The sequence below is a fragment of the Cinclus cinclus genome, chromosome 2, assembly GCF_963662255.1.
Source record: "Cinclus cinclus chromosome 2, bCinCin1.1, whole genome shotgun sequence".
NCBI classification, from domain to species: Eukaryota; Metazoa; Chordata; class Aves; order Passeriformes; family Cinclidae; genus Cinclus; species Cinclus cinclus.
In genome coordinates, this window is record NC_085047.1 from 68,835,337 (window position 1) to 68,850,883 (window position 15,547).

Genomic DNA, 15,547 nt, shown 5'->3' on the forward strand with positions numbered 1-15,547 from the left:
TGAATTGCTATTTAGTCTCTCTTTGACGTTACAGCCCATAAAGTCACAGCAGTGCCTTTCAGAAGCAGAGCTGATCTGTGAGGAAACGTTTCTATTCCCTTCCCTTCAGACTGCATCTACTTGGGCCAGTGGGCATCTCAAAACATAATTGTATGAGATACAAGTAAAATCAGGAGTTGTAAGAACTTGTAGCTACAGAACAAAGTATTCAAATTAGTGATTAGTAATTGAAATCAGCTATTTGAATAATGCAAAAATCAGCTATGCAATTACTGCAGAGAAAATGTATTGGCAGCACAGCACTGGCCTGTGATGCAGATTACTGTTTTTTGCAGTTGGCATTTGACATCAAACTGGCTAATTATTTGTTAGTTTGGAATGTGAACATGTTGGCTAAAAGGTTTGATAAACTGTAGGGTCGTTATTATTCACTTTGCAATTTTATGTAATTTTGTGATATTTTTGCACATTTTTGTGTTAATTCTGTGGTTTAAACTTGGAATATTCTAGTAAAACACCACTGTATTGGCAGATACTTACAAAGATATGCAGAGAGGATAAAAAACTTCTTTATATTGTTACAGTTAATTAGCAAATTTTAATCTCATTATTGAAGGGTAAATTTAGAAAAAAAATCACTCTGTCTCTGTGCTAATACTAAAGATAATTCTTAAGAATTTGGTAAGGTGCATGTTCTGTGGAATATGACTTGGCCTGAAATACTTGCAGTGCTATAATTGGATTCAACTCAAATTTTCATTGTTCATTAAATTTGGATTGCTGGATTCAGAATGTTTACCTTAGTATTTTAAATAAGTATTTGAAACTTTAAAATGTTTTTTTTTTTTTACTATTAAATTACTATTTTAACTCTAAAATGTTAATTGTTGTCACAAAAACTCTTCAGTAACTAGACTTCACTTACAATTTCTTTTGTCTCTTCCTAACAGCTGGACAACCAACCTCCATGTGAAGCAAATGAAGATATGAAGCCACTGTTGCAGATACAAGAAGAGGTGATTGCTGCTGATGTAGATCTATAAATATATATATTGTGTGTATGTGTGGTTTTTTTTCTAAGAGTAGCTCTTGCTTGTCTAGACTTCATAGCAATACCTTGTATTCTTCATATGACTATTTTTATTTATAAGAAAGAAATTGCAGTAAGGAAATAGCTGGGAAAAATGCTTTCACTTTTTCAGCTTCAAGTACTGAGAGCACAAGAGAGAATAAGTATATTTTCAGTAAAAACTTCAAAATATTTTTGAGGCTTATAATCAACTAGTTGACTTTCCAATGGTATATGAAGAGGGTATTTTGTTTCTAAGCTCTTGAAATGAGCATTAGAGATATAGCTAATATAAATATATATTTGCAATTGCTGTCTTTATTTTTGACATATACTGAAAGTGAATTCTCTAGGTTAATATGAAGCTGCATTTAAATGCACACAAATGTGTTTGCTTTCCATATGCTGGTTTCTAAAATTATGTGCTTTTTTGAAACCTAAATACAAAGAATAATCTATTTGCTCAGTGGTGTTAGCATAATATTCTGTGGAATCCATTTGAGAGAGAGAGTTTCCTTTTCCCATTTGGAAATGTAACTATCACTCTTCCCTCTGCAAACTGAGTGGAGAATGGTTGTTGAATTACCATATATTTGTAAATAAAAATCTGATGTTGCATTTATTAGAAGTTTTTTGTCCTTTTTCAGCTAAGCATGTCTAAGGTAATATGTGGAAATATAAAATTGTTTGATTTTCATCTTGGGAAAAATATTTGTTCTGACAGGATTAAGTCGTTCACCTAAATATATGCAAGAACAATAGCTCTTCCTTTTCTCTTTTCCTTTGCAGTCAAAGTCTGTGTACAGCTTTTTCATCAAGCTCCTCATGTACTATCCCTTGAGCATTCAGTACCAGTGTTGAGAGGTGCCCACCCCTGAAAAACAATTGAAAGGGGGGGATGTTCCTCAAAATTTCTCTGCTCTTGCTAGAAATGAAGTGCTGAAAATATTTTTGGGTTAGGTTTCTGCTCCTCTTCAAAACAGAGCTGGAATGTGCACTGTCTCAGTGGTGGCTTCCAAATTGTTTTGGTCAGTGGCTTCCCCAAATCCTTTCACACATGATTCTGTACCCTCTAGGTGTGTCTATATCCTTGGAAGCAGTGAGAAAGCATAGGCTGTGGATCAGAGGAATGTGGGGGAGCGTTTGATGGTTAAAACTGAAGCAGAGGAAGCTGGGAGGTGTAGGAGGGCTCTTAGGTGTGAGCTTGTGTATGGTACCATGAAGAGATGCAGTGAGGCTGCAAAGCAGCTTAGGGTGCTCCTAGTTCTAAGGGAATCTGGGGGGCGAGGGGTGTAGGAGAGCTCACAGATTTGGGAAGAGGGATTGTGGCTGTGATAGCTGGGGCAACAAGAGAAGATTGTGCTGTTCTGGCATAGTGGGAGAATTTCACCTGGGCTCCTGTAATTTCTCTTGCATTTATCTGAATGCTGCTTGCTGAATTACAAAGTGCCAAACATTATTTCTACTTTTTGCTTTAGAAATTATTATAAAAATCTAAAATGTCTCATCAACCAAACATGGCCTTGGCTTTTGGTATTCAGTTAAAGACTGGTAAAGAAATTTAATTTGGTTTTTACTGCTGTGGTAAGTAATGACATGGTAGGCCACAGATGAAAGCACTAGGATATGAAGACCCCAGTCATCAAGGACAAACTATAGATGGATAGTCACACTGCCTGCTGACACTGCTCTCTGGAATCCTCTCTGCTGCTTGTGGAAGAAGCTTGCTTCCCTGAGAGCTATTCAGAATCTGATTTAGGTACTGTGCAGATCTGGCGTTGTGTTAAGGCACATACCTTGGATGGATATGGTGTGGATGGCCCTCTACATGGTGGTTTTCAGACTTTATTAATTGTAGACAGCATCTACAATAATGAACCACTGTCCCCCTGCCCCCCAAATTCACGATACCTACAGTCTCCACTACCAACCCTAGAATACATTGAGAGATGTATTTTTATTTTATTTTTGTTTGCAAGTCGAGGTTCCTCAACCTCTAACCAATGAATTTATCTTAGTCTATCAATGAGTCCCCTTCTCCCAGCACTGTGTTATGCAGCAAAACTGTGAGAAAATTTAGGGATGGCGATGCTGGTTATTTTTTTTCATCTTGACTCCAGTCATGTTTCCCTGTCCATGGGAATCATTTTGGCATGGAAATTGGCTTGTGGTGAAAAATGGAAGGAAAGAAAATTCAGCAGTCTATGGTCTGCAGTGCTGCCTGACTCATGTCCTGCAGCCTGGAGTGGTATGCTCTGAGCCAGGCTGGCTTCTGCTGGATGGTGTCAAGTACCTCCATGCAGGTTCCAATTTCATTTTCCCACAAAACATCTGTAAAAAAGACTAGGCTACTTCATTAGCTTTCTTCTGCACAAGTGGGTGGGATTTCAAATTTAGTGGACCTCGAAGAGCTGAAATTTAAACTCTTGAAGAGTTGAAGCTGAGTTTCCATCTGTGTTAAAGTCCTGGTTTAAATAAGGCTCCTTCAAATCTGCATTTTCTAATTCACATTGGTAAATGTAACAAAAATCCCTTTGTCCCCTCCTTCCCTTGGAGGGGAACAGGCAGAGTAGCTAGCCCACGTAATGAACGTTGTATTTGTCTGTTTTGATCCTTGCTGAAGTATTTGGAGCATGTTGTGGTCTCAAGCAAACCTGGTGATTGATACAGGATGCCAGTGTGTTCACATTAAAAAGCCCTTTTAGTGACTGTAATCTTGTATATAAAAGAGGTTGTGTTTGCTAAATGATGCCAAAGTTGTGATGTAAGAGAACTTTTTGTAATCTTGGCCCTTTCTCCCTGCTTGGCATCATGGAGGTGTGATGTGCAACTGAATCTGAGACATCTTCTTGGGTTCTTTTTGTTTGTTTGTTTATTTTCCCCTATTTCATTAATTAACTGCTACTTAAAGTAGTACAAGGGAGGGATAGTGGTAAAGAGAATAATGCCAGTGGAGAATAATTAATTAGATGATTTCTAGTGTATGTTTTTGCTGTATTTTGTTGGATTCTTTATTAAGGTGCTGCTCAAGGAAGAAGAACCAATTGCTCTCCTTCAGTTCATCAGCTGCAGAATGCTGTTTAAGGTTACAGCCCCCAGATGCTCAGGTCTACAGGAGAGCTGGGACTCTGCACAGCTGCTTAACTCTGGGTACATTTAGGGCTGTGTGCTCTGATTAATACTCCCAGGTGCTGCTTGGGGTGTTGTTGTCTGTTGTTGACATCTACCCAGGGCTGGTTTGGGTATGGTGCAAGCCTGGGAGATACTCATGCAGCTGCCAGGGCAGGTTTTGCAGGATGCTGTAGCACTGTTGAGAGGGCAGCAGAGATTTCTGAGTAAACAATTGAATGAACATCAGCTCCTTACAGCCAGTGGTGCAAAAGTGTGATTCCATGAGCTGGTGAGAACATGTCCACTGTTAGGTGAGATACTTGGCTGCCTAAGCTTCACTGACATCAGCAGACATGCAGACTGTGGCTCACATGTAGACGCCTACATTATTGCACACCTGTTTACTTAATGCTTATATGACTTTAAAAAAACATCCAGAATTACCTGAGAAACTCTTGATTTAACCAAACCTCCCACCTCTTTAGGGTTGCAGGCTGCCAGCTGTCATGTTGGAGTATGGCTTTGGAACTGAGGGGTCTGTGGATAACAGCTCTGTCACAGGTCAAGTTTTTAATAGAGTGGCACTTCAAAAATAAAAAATGTTTTCACTGCAGGTTTTGTCTAATACAGAAGAACAAATCAAGCGTCTTGGAGTACAGTTCAAGGTACTGCATATATTCTTAGTTTCTATGAGAGTTTCTTTTAGAGTTTTATAACAGGAGATTTGTCAGAAATTTCAAGATGAATTACATATGAGTTCACCTGTTCAGGCAAGCTGTCACACCACAGGCAATGCTGATTTAGTGGCAGGATTTATGCAGCAAAGCCCATTTTTATAGCCTCATGCCTGAATTTGGAGTTCACACTGACACCAGAAATGGTCAGAGCCAGTCTCGTTATTTTCAGTAAAATACTTTCCAGGTGAATACCAAGGGAGAAGAGTTCAAGTGATAAGTTCAACACTTCCCTTAGCTGTTGTTGCATAGCCCAAACTTGTCACTTACGGAGAGGGAAAGTGTTTGAAGTCTGGCAATGTGAGCTCAGTGTGAAAAGTGGTATGCTTGCAGCAGTGTTTTAAATTCCGACCACTTGTTTGTAATGGATTAGCAAAACCTGTGTCATGGTTGTAATGGAAGGCTTATTAGCAGCAGGCATAATTACATAAAAGAGCAGCTTCATGCTGGAAGCACTTTAACATTTTCAATTTAGCTCCATGCTTCTTGGTAGCTAGGGGCACCAACATAAAACAACATGTGAGGATGATGTAAAGTGCTTCCTCTCAAAAGGGATGTTCTAGGGTGAGCGGGTAGGGTATCAGTTTATTAAAGCTGGAGAATTTTAATTGGTTCAACCAACTCAAACTTGCCAGTTAAGTACCTGCTGAAGGGAAAGACCAATATTCCAAAGACCTGCCTCATTCTGCAGCGGGAATTACTGAGTTCTCCTTAACAGTTGACATTGTATAAAGAACCAAAGCACTTAAAAAAAAAGATTCGTGTGAGGGTGTATGTACCTACAGTTTCTCTTTATTGTTTGCAATAGAAGAAAGAAAAAGCTCAGGCAATCAAATGGGCAGTTCATGACCACAGTCCTGTGAGAGCAGGCCTGTGTTTGGCACAATGTGCCCTCCTAAATGGCCTTCTGCAAGTACCTGAGACAGAGCAAGTGGTTCTGATTCCCTGAACTGGAATTTGCTCTTGTCCTCAGGCACTCAACCAGATGTGCCATTTATTGCTACTTCAATTGCATATGGCCCTTCTGTGCTGGAAATTCAGAGATTTCAGGGTCAGACCAGGCTACTCCAATATTTGGTCTGCCTGTATCGCTACAAAAATCAGAATTTGTCATCCAACAATACTGAACGCACAACTGTGTGAACAGTGGTATTCTTCACTGAAAAGAAGCTCTGTGTAGATCTGAAGTATGCAAATGATGAAAAATCTACCACACGTGAACATAAATTGTTCCAGTGGTTAATTAGCACTCTTAAAAATGTTAATTTTATTTTAACTCATTTAATGAGCCTTCTAGCTCATGATTGTGTTTGTTCATTTAAGTTCATTTCGACTTCTAAAGCTAGATTCATTCTCTTTGTTCTTTCTTAGATTGTACATGTGGTCTTATTTTTTATTTTTTTTGTTGGGTTTTTTGGTTTGTTTTGTTTCTCATACCTGTACGTAAAGCCTTATTGCTCACATTAAAAACAAAATGCAAGATTACCTCCATGGGTGAACACTGTGGATTGAAAGACCTTCTCTCATTGGACAGCAACACAAAACTTTCTCAGGAGAAGATTTAGAGCATAGGAGAAATAATCCTGAAGAGCATTAAAAAGTCTGAGTCTGTATAAGGATTTATTTGCATCAGGCAAATATTCAAATAAGAGCTAATGTCCATAAGGGAATTTTGCTGCATAGCTCTCCTGGCATGATTACAAAGGTTTTGGTTTGCATTTGTCAGAATGACTGTACCCAAAGTCCTGTGTGGTTCTGCTAAATGTTCCTGTCTTGGGGAAGCACCTGTAAGAGATTTCCATGCTGACGTGTCTGGACAGACAAGGGGACAAGATAACATTCCATTTTTATTTCTCAGCATGAAGTGTCAGCTGCAAATAATACAATTAGTTCCTCCTATGTTTGTCAGATATTGATGTGAGTGGTCTGGCTTGTGGCCTTCCATCAAACTCTAGCTCTGCAAAGATAACTGCTGTCTTTTGATGCCCATGTAAACTAGATTCCTGCAGAGAAACCCTAGTTTTACTTTCTTGTGATACTTTAAATAAAATTAGTTCCTGCTGAAGTAACTACTGCATGTATGTATGCTGTACCTTACTATTAAAGCCAGAGGTTATACCAGTCTGCATACATCAGAGGAAAATCCTGGGACAGTTTAGGAAAAGCACCACTGCAGTGGAGGAAGTTGGTAAACCAGCAGCCTTCAGCCAGGCACAGCTCCTGTCTGTGAATAAACCACAGCCATCAAGCACAGCACACTGCAGAGCAGCAGTCACGAGTTGGGCTATTCACAATATGTGCAAAATGCATATTACAAATGTGCATGTATTTCCATCAGCAGTTTCTGTGAATGCAAGTACTTTTGGATCTCAGCAAGTGAACAAAAAAGTGAAAAATCACTTACTTTCTCTTTGCTATTGAAATATTTGGATGGTTTTGGCTTTTTTTCTGGTGGATTCAGTGTTCTTTGGAGTGTTCTGCTGCCTGTGAGAGTTCATGGCACGTCTAGCACCTACTAAATGCAGTGTTTTGTATTCCCTCTCCCTCAGTACTATGTCAAGTCAGCCATAAAGGAGAGGTAATTCTGAACTGAAGTTTGCCCTGTCAATGTACAAACACATTTAGGTTGTTCAGATCTTCTGTGTTGCACCGACCAACCCGATTTTGCCATCACCAAACTCTTTCCAGTGAATCTGCTTCTTCTAGTGATGTGCTAAAGGGAAAACAAAAAGTGGGCTGATAAATGCCAGTTTGGTACTGAAGCTATGGGTAGTAAGCAGGGAGGGATATAAAGGCTGCACTATCCATTTTGCATTATTACACTAATGCCCCTTTTTGGTTACTCACTACAGCCCTTTGTAGCTACAAGTGTTACCACATAGCATATTTCTGGTATCATATACACTGAATGTCCTCTTAAATCCTCTTTCTCTGTAACATCTTTGACTTGAAGCCAAGAAAGCTGCCTATTCAGGAAATCTGTTTATATAATATTTTAATCCTCATGTCTTTGCCAGTTCATGAGTTGTTCATACATCTGGATTGCGTAGAAAATGTCAGCTGAAGATGCTGACTTTGTGAAGCTTGTAAAACCAAAGTACCCCTTCACCTAGCACTATAGAGCATTTGAATTATTCCCTTCAGTTTATCAAGCATATGATTTGTGAAATATGTCCATAAAAGTACCAAGAGATGTAGGATCCCAGAAGATACAGGGCTGATTTGTGTGTCTCAAACAGCAATAGTTGATGGCTGTGGAGCCAAGTGAGGATTGTTAGTAATAACCTGCTGTGAGAGAGAACAAAATGTGGCTGGAGAAGGGGGCCCTGCAGAGGTAGTGCAGCAATTTCCAAGACAAAATCCCCATCCTAGTTCCTGAAGATAAGCACTACACAATATAATGCATGTGCAGAAATGAGAAGTGAGCATGGACTGTAGGAAGAGATCAAGAACACCAAAGAACTGTGAAGCCTTTCGGCCCATTTCCAGAGGTAAGAGCTATGCATAATAGGTAATTTGCATAGAATATGAGAAATCTATCTCCAGGGCAGGGAAATCTATCTGTAAATAGGTACCCCCACCAAACCCAAGGAGCATCCCCAGGACCCTGGACATCTCATCAGCTGGACTGACACTGAAGTCAAGACTGGTTCTCTCCTCCTCCTCCTCTGCTTCTTTCTTTCCTCCATCTTCTTTATCTTAACCCTTTATCCAAAACCCACTGCCCTGAGCTTATATAGTAGGTCAGGGACGAACATACCAATTTCCATGCCAAATGTGTAATTTACTAATAAAACTTTTTAAGTTTTTGTAGACCCTCTGACTTCAGTCATTCTTTTCAACCATAGGCATCTAGGAATCTTGGGTGCTCATTCCCCATAAGGCTGTGACTTCACAATAGACAAGGACAAAAATGTTCCTTGGTTAGTCCCTCAAGAAACAGATAGTTGCACTCACTGGTTTTCACAAAGTATTAATTTTTTTTCTCTCCTCAGTCCTGCTTCACTGTTTTTTTTTTTTTTTTTCCACAATAGCAACAATGGTTGCACTATTCAGCAATTGTATTTATCTTCTGATCAGGCTTGATGCTGAAGCAGCAAAACAGGTGTGTTTGTAATCCTGTTCTCTTGCATGTAGATCGACTGCAGCTCTGATTCCCACAGAGCCTCGCTGGTTTTATGCAGAGCACTCATTGAACGTGAGCCTGGGAGTCTAGCTGTCTGCCTCTTACCTCCCTTGATGGAGCAGGCTCTTTGCAACACCACTGCTATTCTCTAGCGTGGGAAAAGGGTTTCCCTGTGCAGCCCATGGGTGTGTTCTGCTGTTCAATAAACTCCAGTGGCTTGTGTGAAAGGAGAGCCTGCACTGCTGGAGATTTACTTCACTGCTGTCCAGATAGAGGATGAATATGACTGAGATCAGCAAGGCCCATTAGTGAGGCTGTGAAGTGATAACCTTGGCTGACCTGGATACAATAAAGACTATGCTGCTGTAGAGTGTTAGAAAGATTAGCAGAACTACATTGGTTTGCCTTAGCTGGGAGTGGTGTGCATGGTGCAAGGTTAAATTACAGCTACATTGGCGTTCTGGTCTAAACATCTTTGTATGGGTGTTGAAGAGGTCTTGTACAGGTATCATCAGGGATTTTTCTGGAAGCTTGAGAAAGAAGCTGGAGATTCAAGAGAATGATGAAAACAATGTGTTGTAATGCCGGGAAAATGTTCAGTGCTCTTGCACTTTGTTGGACTAGAAATTTTCTTTGTGATGTTCCTGAAGCCTCTGATTTCAAACTAAGTAAATGGTAGTTTAAATAAAGCTGGTGACATTTTTTCCTTCTTAAAACAAGAAAAAATGAGACCAAAGTAAATAGTTTTTAAAAAATTAACTTCTGTCTCTTCAGGTAATAGAGTGTGAGGAGTCTTTGATTGACCCTGAGTTTAGCTCATTTGGTTAGAGCCCAGTGCTAATAATGTTGAGGTTTGGGTTCAATTCCTGTATGGGACATGCACTTAAGGGTTGGACTTGAAGGTCATTGTGGGTCCTGTCCATCACGGAATATGTTCTGTGATAAATGACTACTTCACCAAACGATATGCTGAGGTTGAATTCTTTCCCAAATTATAAAATTAATTTCAAGCAATCAGCTAGTCCTGGACTCTTGAGAGATGGGATTGTGATTCCACACTATTTTTAAAAAGAGGCTGCAAGTAGTATTTTCTAATTTTTCTAGTTGGATGTTTGTAAAATGGTTCTGTGCAACTCTCCTGATTAGTTATTTTCCACATGAGGACTTAAGTTTGAATTTTCCACATGTATTTGTAGCACCCATGAGCTTCAGTGTTCAGCCGACCAACCTGTGAAGGGAATGCTTAAAAGTATGATACATATTTTGGTTTCATTTTAGGTTTAATTTTGACCAAAATCTGAACTTTTTTGTCTTCAGCACTCAGTTTGTCAGTGTGGAAGATACTGCCACACAGATAAGGATGGGGAAGTCACACTGCAATACATCATCTCCACCAGTCCTAAAAGGTTTAGGTAATCAAACTTCTTGTCAAACAAATGCCTCTACTGAATTAAGTCAGGTTAAAAGAACTAGTATTTTTCTCTGCCCATGCACTAAGTCCTCTGAGACATGTTTCAGCACTAGAATGGGTAGAAAGTGGCCTTCATCTGCCAGCTTTTCAAAACAAGACTGGGCAAATAACAGCCAGTACGAATAAATGCTGGACAAATTCTGCTGTCCTGGTTCCTCTGGCATTGGAGTATAAACTTTCTTCATTCTGCCTGTATGGGATTTGCCCTGTGGGTTGCATTGGACAGAATTTGATGCACTTACCTAGTTACTTTCTGACCAGAACAGCACTCTCCTGTTCACTTTCTTCATTGGTGGTTCTGGCCAAGAGGTTGGACACACCCTATACCATGCCTATTGGTTTTATCTTCTCCACACTCATGTTCCAGCAATGAAGTCAGATTTTTGTATTCCTGACCAAAGAAACGGGAAGAAAACTGATGTTCAGACTCTCTCAGCCTTTCCCTGTCATGTCAGTAATTAATTGCAATGTTTCACTTGCCAAGCAGCAAGCCTTGGGCTTGTTGCAGCCATGCTGGAGAGTGAAACGTGGCCATCTCTTCACTTGCCTACTGCACTGTCAGGCTGGCTCAGTGATTATTTACTGCCAGTCATGCTTCTGGCAGAAGTGATGTCTCTTTGGCAGCTAGCCCACAAGTGACTTGATACTTATCACTTCTTTCCTTCTGACTTGCTTCAGCAACACTTTACAGATTCAGACCAGGGTCGGGTCCCTTTTCTGTGTTCACTATGCCAAGGGCAACTCTTCTCCATTGACCTTAAAATTAAGTCAAGTTGTAGGTTTTGTAAATCACTGGCTTTAAATGGAAAGAATTTTTAGATTTTCCTGATTTCCACAGACTGTGTGGTCTTCCACCATGCAAAAGAGGTCCTTTATTTTCAGCAAAATCACTACTGCTGTCAGAGACTTCAAGGGGGCATTTAGAATAATTTAGAATAAAAGAAGTACAAACATACAGCTGTTTAAACTGAAATTGGATAGATTTAGATAGGAGACATTCTTTATTGTGAGGGCAGTGATGCACTGGAACAGGTTGCCCAGAGAAGTTGTGAATGTCCCATCCCTGGAAGAGTTCAAGGCTAGATTGGATGAGTCCCTGCACAGCCTGATCCATTGGGTGGTATCCCTGCCCATGGCAGGGGGTTTGGAGCTAAATAATCTTTAAAATCCCTTCCAACCCAAACCATTCCATGGTTCTGTGAACTGCTTAGCAGGAGAGCTGTTCATCCCTTGTATCCCATCTCCAAGAAGGGCAGAAGTATGGGAAAATGTATGAAGGGTTACTTCCTGGTTTTAGGTGGTACTGTGGTTAGTGTGTTGGATAATGTGAGAGTGTGGTGTGGTACTATATGCTGACTGCAGGGATTTGAAGAGAACAGATCACAGCAGGAAGGGGCTGAACCCGTGATAGTGAAAGGCAGCTTTCAATGTCACTGGTTGCAGTAATTAAAAATATTTTCCTTGTCATACTTTGAGCTGTGCATTTGTTCTTCAAGGAAAATAAGAGATAATGATGCAATGCAAAATATTTTTTTTTTTTTTTCTTTCTGACATGTAAATTGTCCTGACTCTTGCCAGGGCACAGTTAACTTTTGCAATAGCTAGGAGAGGGCATGGCTATGACCTGGATGTTATTTTTAACCACCTCCTTGCTTCCAACACGGGGGAAAGGCACTCTCTTCAGAGGAGAAGGGGTTCCTTCAAACAGGGAAAAAATGGCAGAGAGAGCTGTTCAGTGTAGTTTATTGTTGGGGGTTTTCTGTGTAAATAGTTTGTTTTTTGTATAACTTGAACAATCAAGAAATTACCAGAAATGGAAAGACAGGAAAAGGAACATAAAGACATTAAATGAAATCTGAAAAACCAAAAAATTCTAAAATTGAGTGAAACCAATGAAAATATTTGGCTCAATTCAGTGCACTTCTTTCCCCTTCCATTCCATTTCATTGGGTTCACTTCATTTCACAATTACATGGATTTTCTCACTCAGCTTTGACCAAGCTTGGTGCTGTGGCTAAGGTTCCCTTCCCCATGCATGCCCCTAATATGAAAGATGTTGCCATGATCCTTTTGGCATGCGTATTCCAGCCACAGTGTGCCTAAAGCTCTAGGCTCTCTTGCCTATCTCCAACCTAACTGGAAGCCGAATGGGCATCTTGTAACTGGGGCTGATGAGCCCATAGCCCATGGGTGGTCCAAATTTGAAAGATGTAGGAGCAGCAATGTTGTGGCCCTGCCAGAATGGCCTCGGCATGCCTGTTCCAGCCCCAGTGTTCCTGGAGCTGTAGGCTCTCTCATTCACTCAACCCTAGCTGTAACCCTAACCCTAGCTCAGCCCTGACTCTAATGGCAGCTTGGCACTGTGGCAGAGATCCTCCTTGCCATAGGTGACACAGCTTAAAAAGTGTGGAGTTGGCAATGTTGGCACCCTGCCCTGATGCCTTTGCACTGCCTTTTAGAGTGCCAGTGTCCCAGGAGCTGTAGGCTCTGCAGCTCTCTGAGCCCTGAGGTTAGCTTGTGACTGCTGCTGAGATCCCCATCACCATGGCTGGCCTGGATTCAATAGGTGTAGATTTTGTCCCAGGTTTCATAATCTGTTTGGTTTTGCATTCCTTGTGGCATTTAAGGCAATGCCTCAGAATTTGCAGACATGTAGAATGATTAAAGAGTTAGAAATGCCTTTTAATTAACTTTTAATATTTTTTAGTTTAAAGGAGGAAGGGGAGAGTAAACACAGGCAGTACTGAAAAGGTGAAATCTTTGTTCTCCTTTTAGTTAGCTTCAGCTGTTGTTATGTTTTAGAATTTCAATTGATTCAGCCTTTCTAGTTGCATTAAGAACTGGCTTTGATACTCAGCTTTTTTCTTGCACAAGTGCTTCCAAACTTAGAGTAATCTTGCCCCTGTGTGTTCTGGTCTTATCCAAAACTCAGAACTTATGGTTAAGAAATCCCAGCCCAGAGTGTCTCATAGAGTACACTTAGGGCCACTTAAGAAAATAGTCAATATTAAAATAGTTTTACAAGACTGCATTGATTAACACAAGCTGATATAATTTGTTTTTGCATACCATCACCTCTTCACTCTCAAAAATCTTGTCAGCCAGCATGAGTCTCCCCTGTTCAGGTTAAATTCATTAAAACCATTCAATAAAAGGTCATGTTCTTTTCCATAAATGCCATTTAAATATATTTAGTGAATAAGCTTAAAGGCTGTTCTTTAAAACTGAAATACTTAATCATCATTTTATGCTGAGAAATGGTAGTGGAGTTAATAAACATCTCAGTGTAATATTTAATTAAGTGAGCATACCAGTTTCTCTTTTATTTGCTACCAGTCTAATTGGAGTTTTGTTTTCCTTTTAGATTGAATTAATGTAATCATCAATTGTATTTTCTTTGCATACACTCGGAATGCTAATAATGGGAAGGGGTGCAAATTAAGCCTTCTAAACTATATTCAAAATGCAAATTGTAACTCTTATGTGGTGTCTATAATACAAATAGGCTGTCCATTTTTTGTTAATAATTCAAAATGCTTTGTGCATATCTTAATTTGATTGCTTTTTCTGAGGGGTGAGGAAGTGGGGAATTGATCTTTAGTAGGACCAGAATTAACTTCTTCCTTTTCTTGATGGTTTCTGAGGCACATCAACTCAGCTACAGCTACTGGCATGAGTAGGGTCTGCTGCTCCTTTTAAAGGCATTTGTGTATTGTCCAGGTCTGAGGTTTATCTGCTTTGACCACTCACAGGATTGACTGGATTGCCACTCTTGGAACTGGGACAGAGCCCTTCCCAGGCAGTATGCCTGAGGTTTTGACCACATGTGGGATCCACTAGAAGAAAAAAGGAACTTTATAAGGCAAATTCCCTTTCCCTACCTAGGTTAAGGACTGTGGCAATTCTCTTGATATTTTCTGATATATTTCTATGCCATGTTACATAAAATAAGCTTCTGGTGGAATTTGAGTGTTAGATACCTATGCAGTAGCTTCTTTTCACTTTGTTTCACTTCTTCTATCTAGTTGAGACCTACTTCTTGTAGTCAGCTTTGTCACAGCTGACCCTCCCTGTGGTAGTTTGCTGCCCTCTCTGTAATGCAGTTGACTTGAGTTTTCTATGACCAGTCAGTCATAATCACCCTTCATTACTTGAGACCACCTGGATACCCCTCCAAAATATGTATAATTGGGTTCAGATTTAATCTACTTTTTTTTCCCAGGTCATTAAATACCTTACACCAAAACAGTCTGAAAAGGAAATTCTGTGACATCCATGAGTATCCTCTTATTACAGTTCTTCCAGTCTTTCACTTCATAGCACAGAAAGCCAATATGAATTACTTTTTCAGATATTATGGCAAGATGCAGTATGTAGAGTTTTACTAAAGCACAATACTTTATGAAGCCTATATTCCCTCTACCTGCTTTCTAATAGTCACTCCTATCTCTGTGTACATCAGATTTAATGTTTTCATTTAAAAATGTACCCAAGTGGTGAATTATATTGAGCTGTAAGCAAGTAAAGTCTATATATGTGCATAAATATACTCTTTTATATTTTTCCTGTGCCATATTAATGAAGTGCCTGGGTCATATAATCAGCTTGCTTCCTGACATATTTAAAAGTCGAGGGCAGTGAGTGTTTCTCAACTTTAGGGAATTATCCTAACAATTCAAGTTCAGTTATTTGCTTGATTAGAGATAATTGTCAATGAACACATAATAAAAACAAAATACCTGTTATTATATTTTATAATTTGCTTAGCAAATTGGGCAGTTCAAATAATGAAGACTTTTTTTTTTTAGTTAGTCTCTGAGATTCATTCTTCAAGTATTTTGTTATGGAAGCAATGTAAATGCTGTTTCCTAAAAAATTTACACTTGCAAGATTGTTGTGTGTACATCACAAAGAGAGAAACTGGGAGTTCAGTGTCAAAAACAAAAGAGTTTCCTGTTTCCTGTTGTCCCAAATTAAAGGGCTGCAGCTTCCGCTTAAAATGAGCCTACTTTTTTGTTTTCTTCATCTGCAAGTAG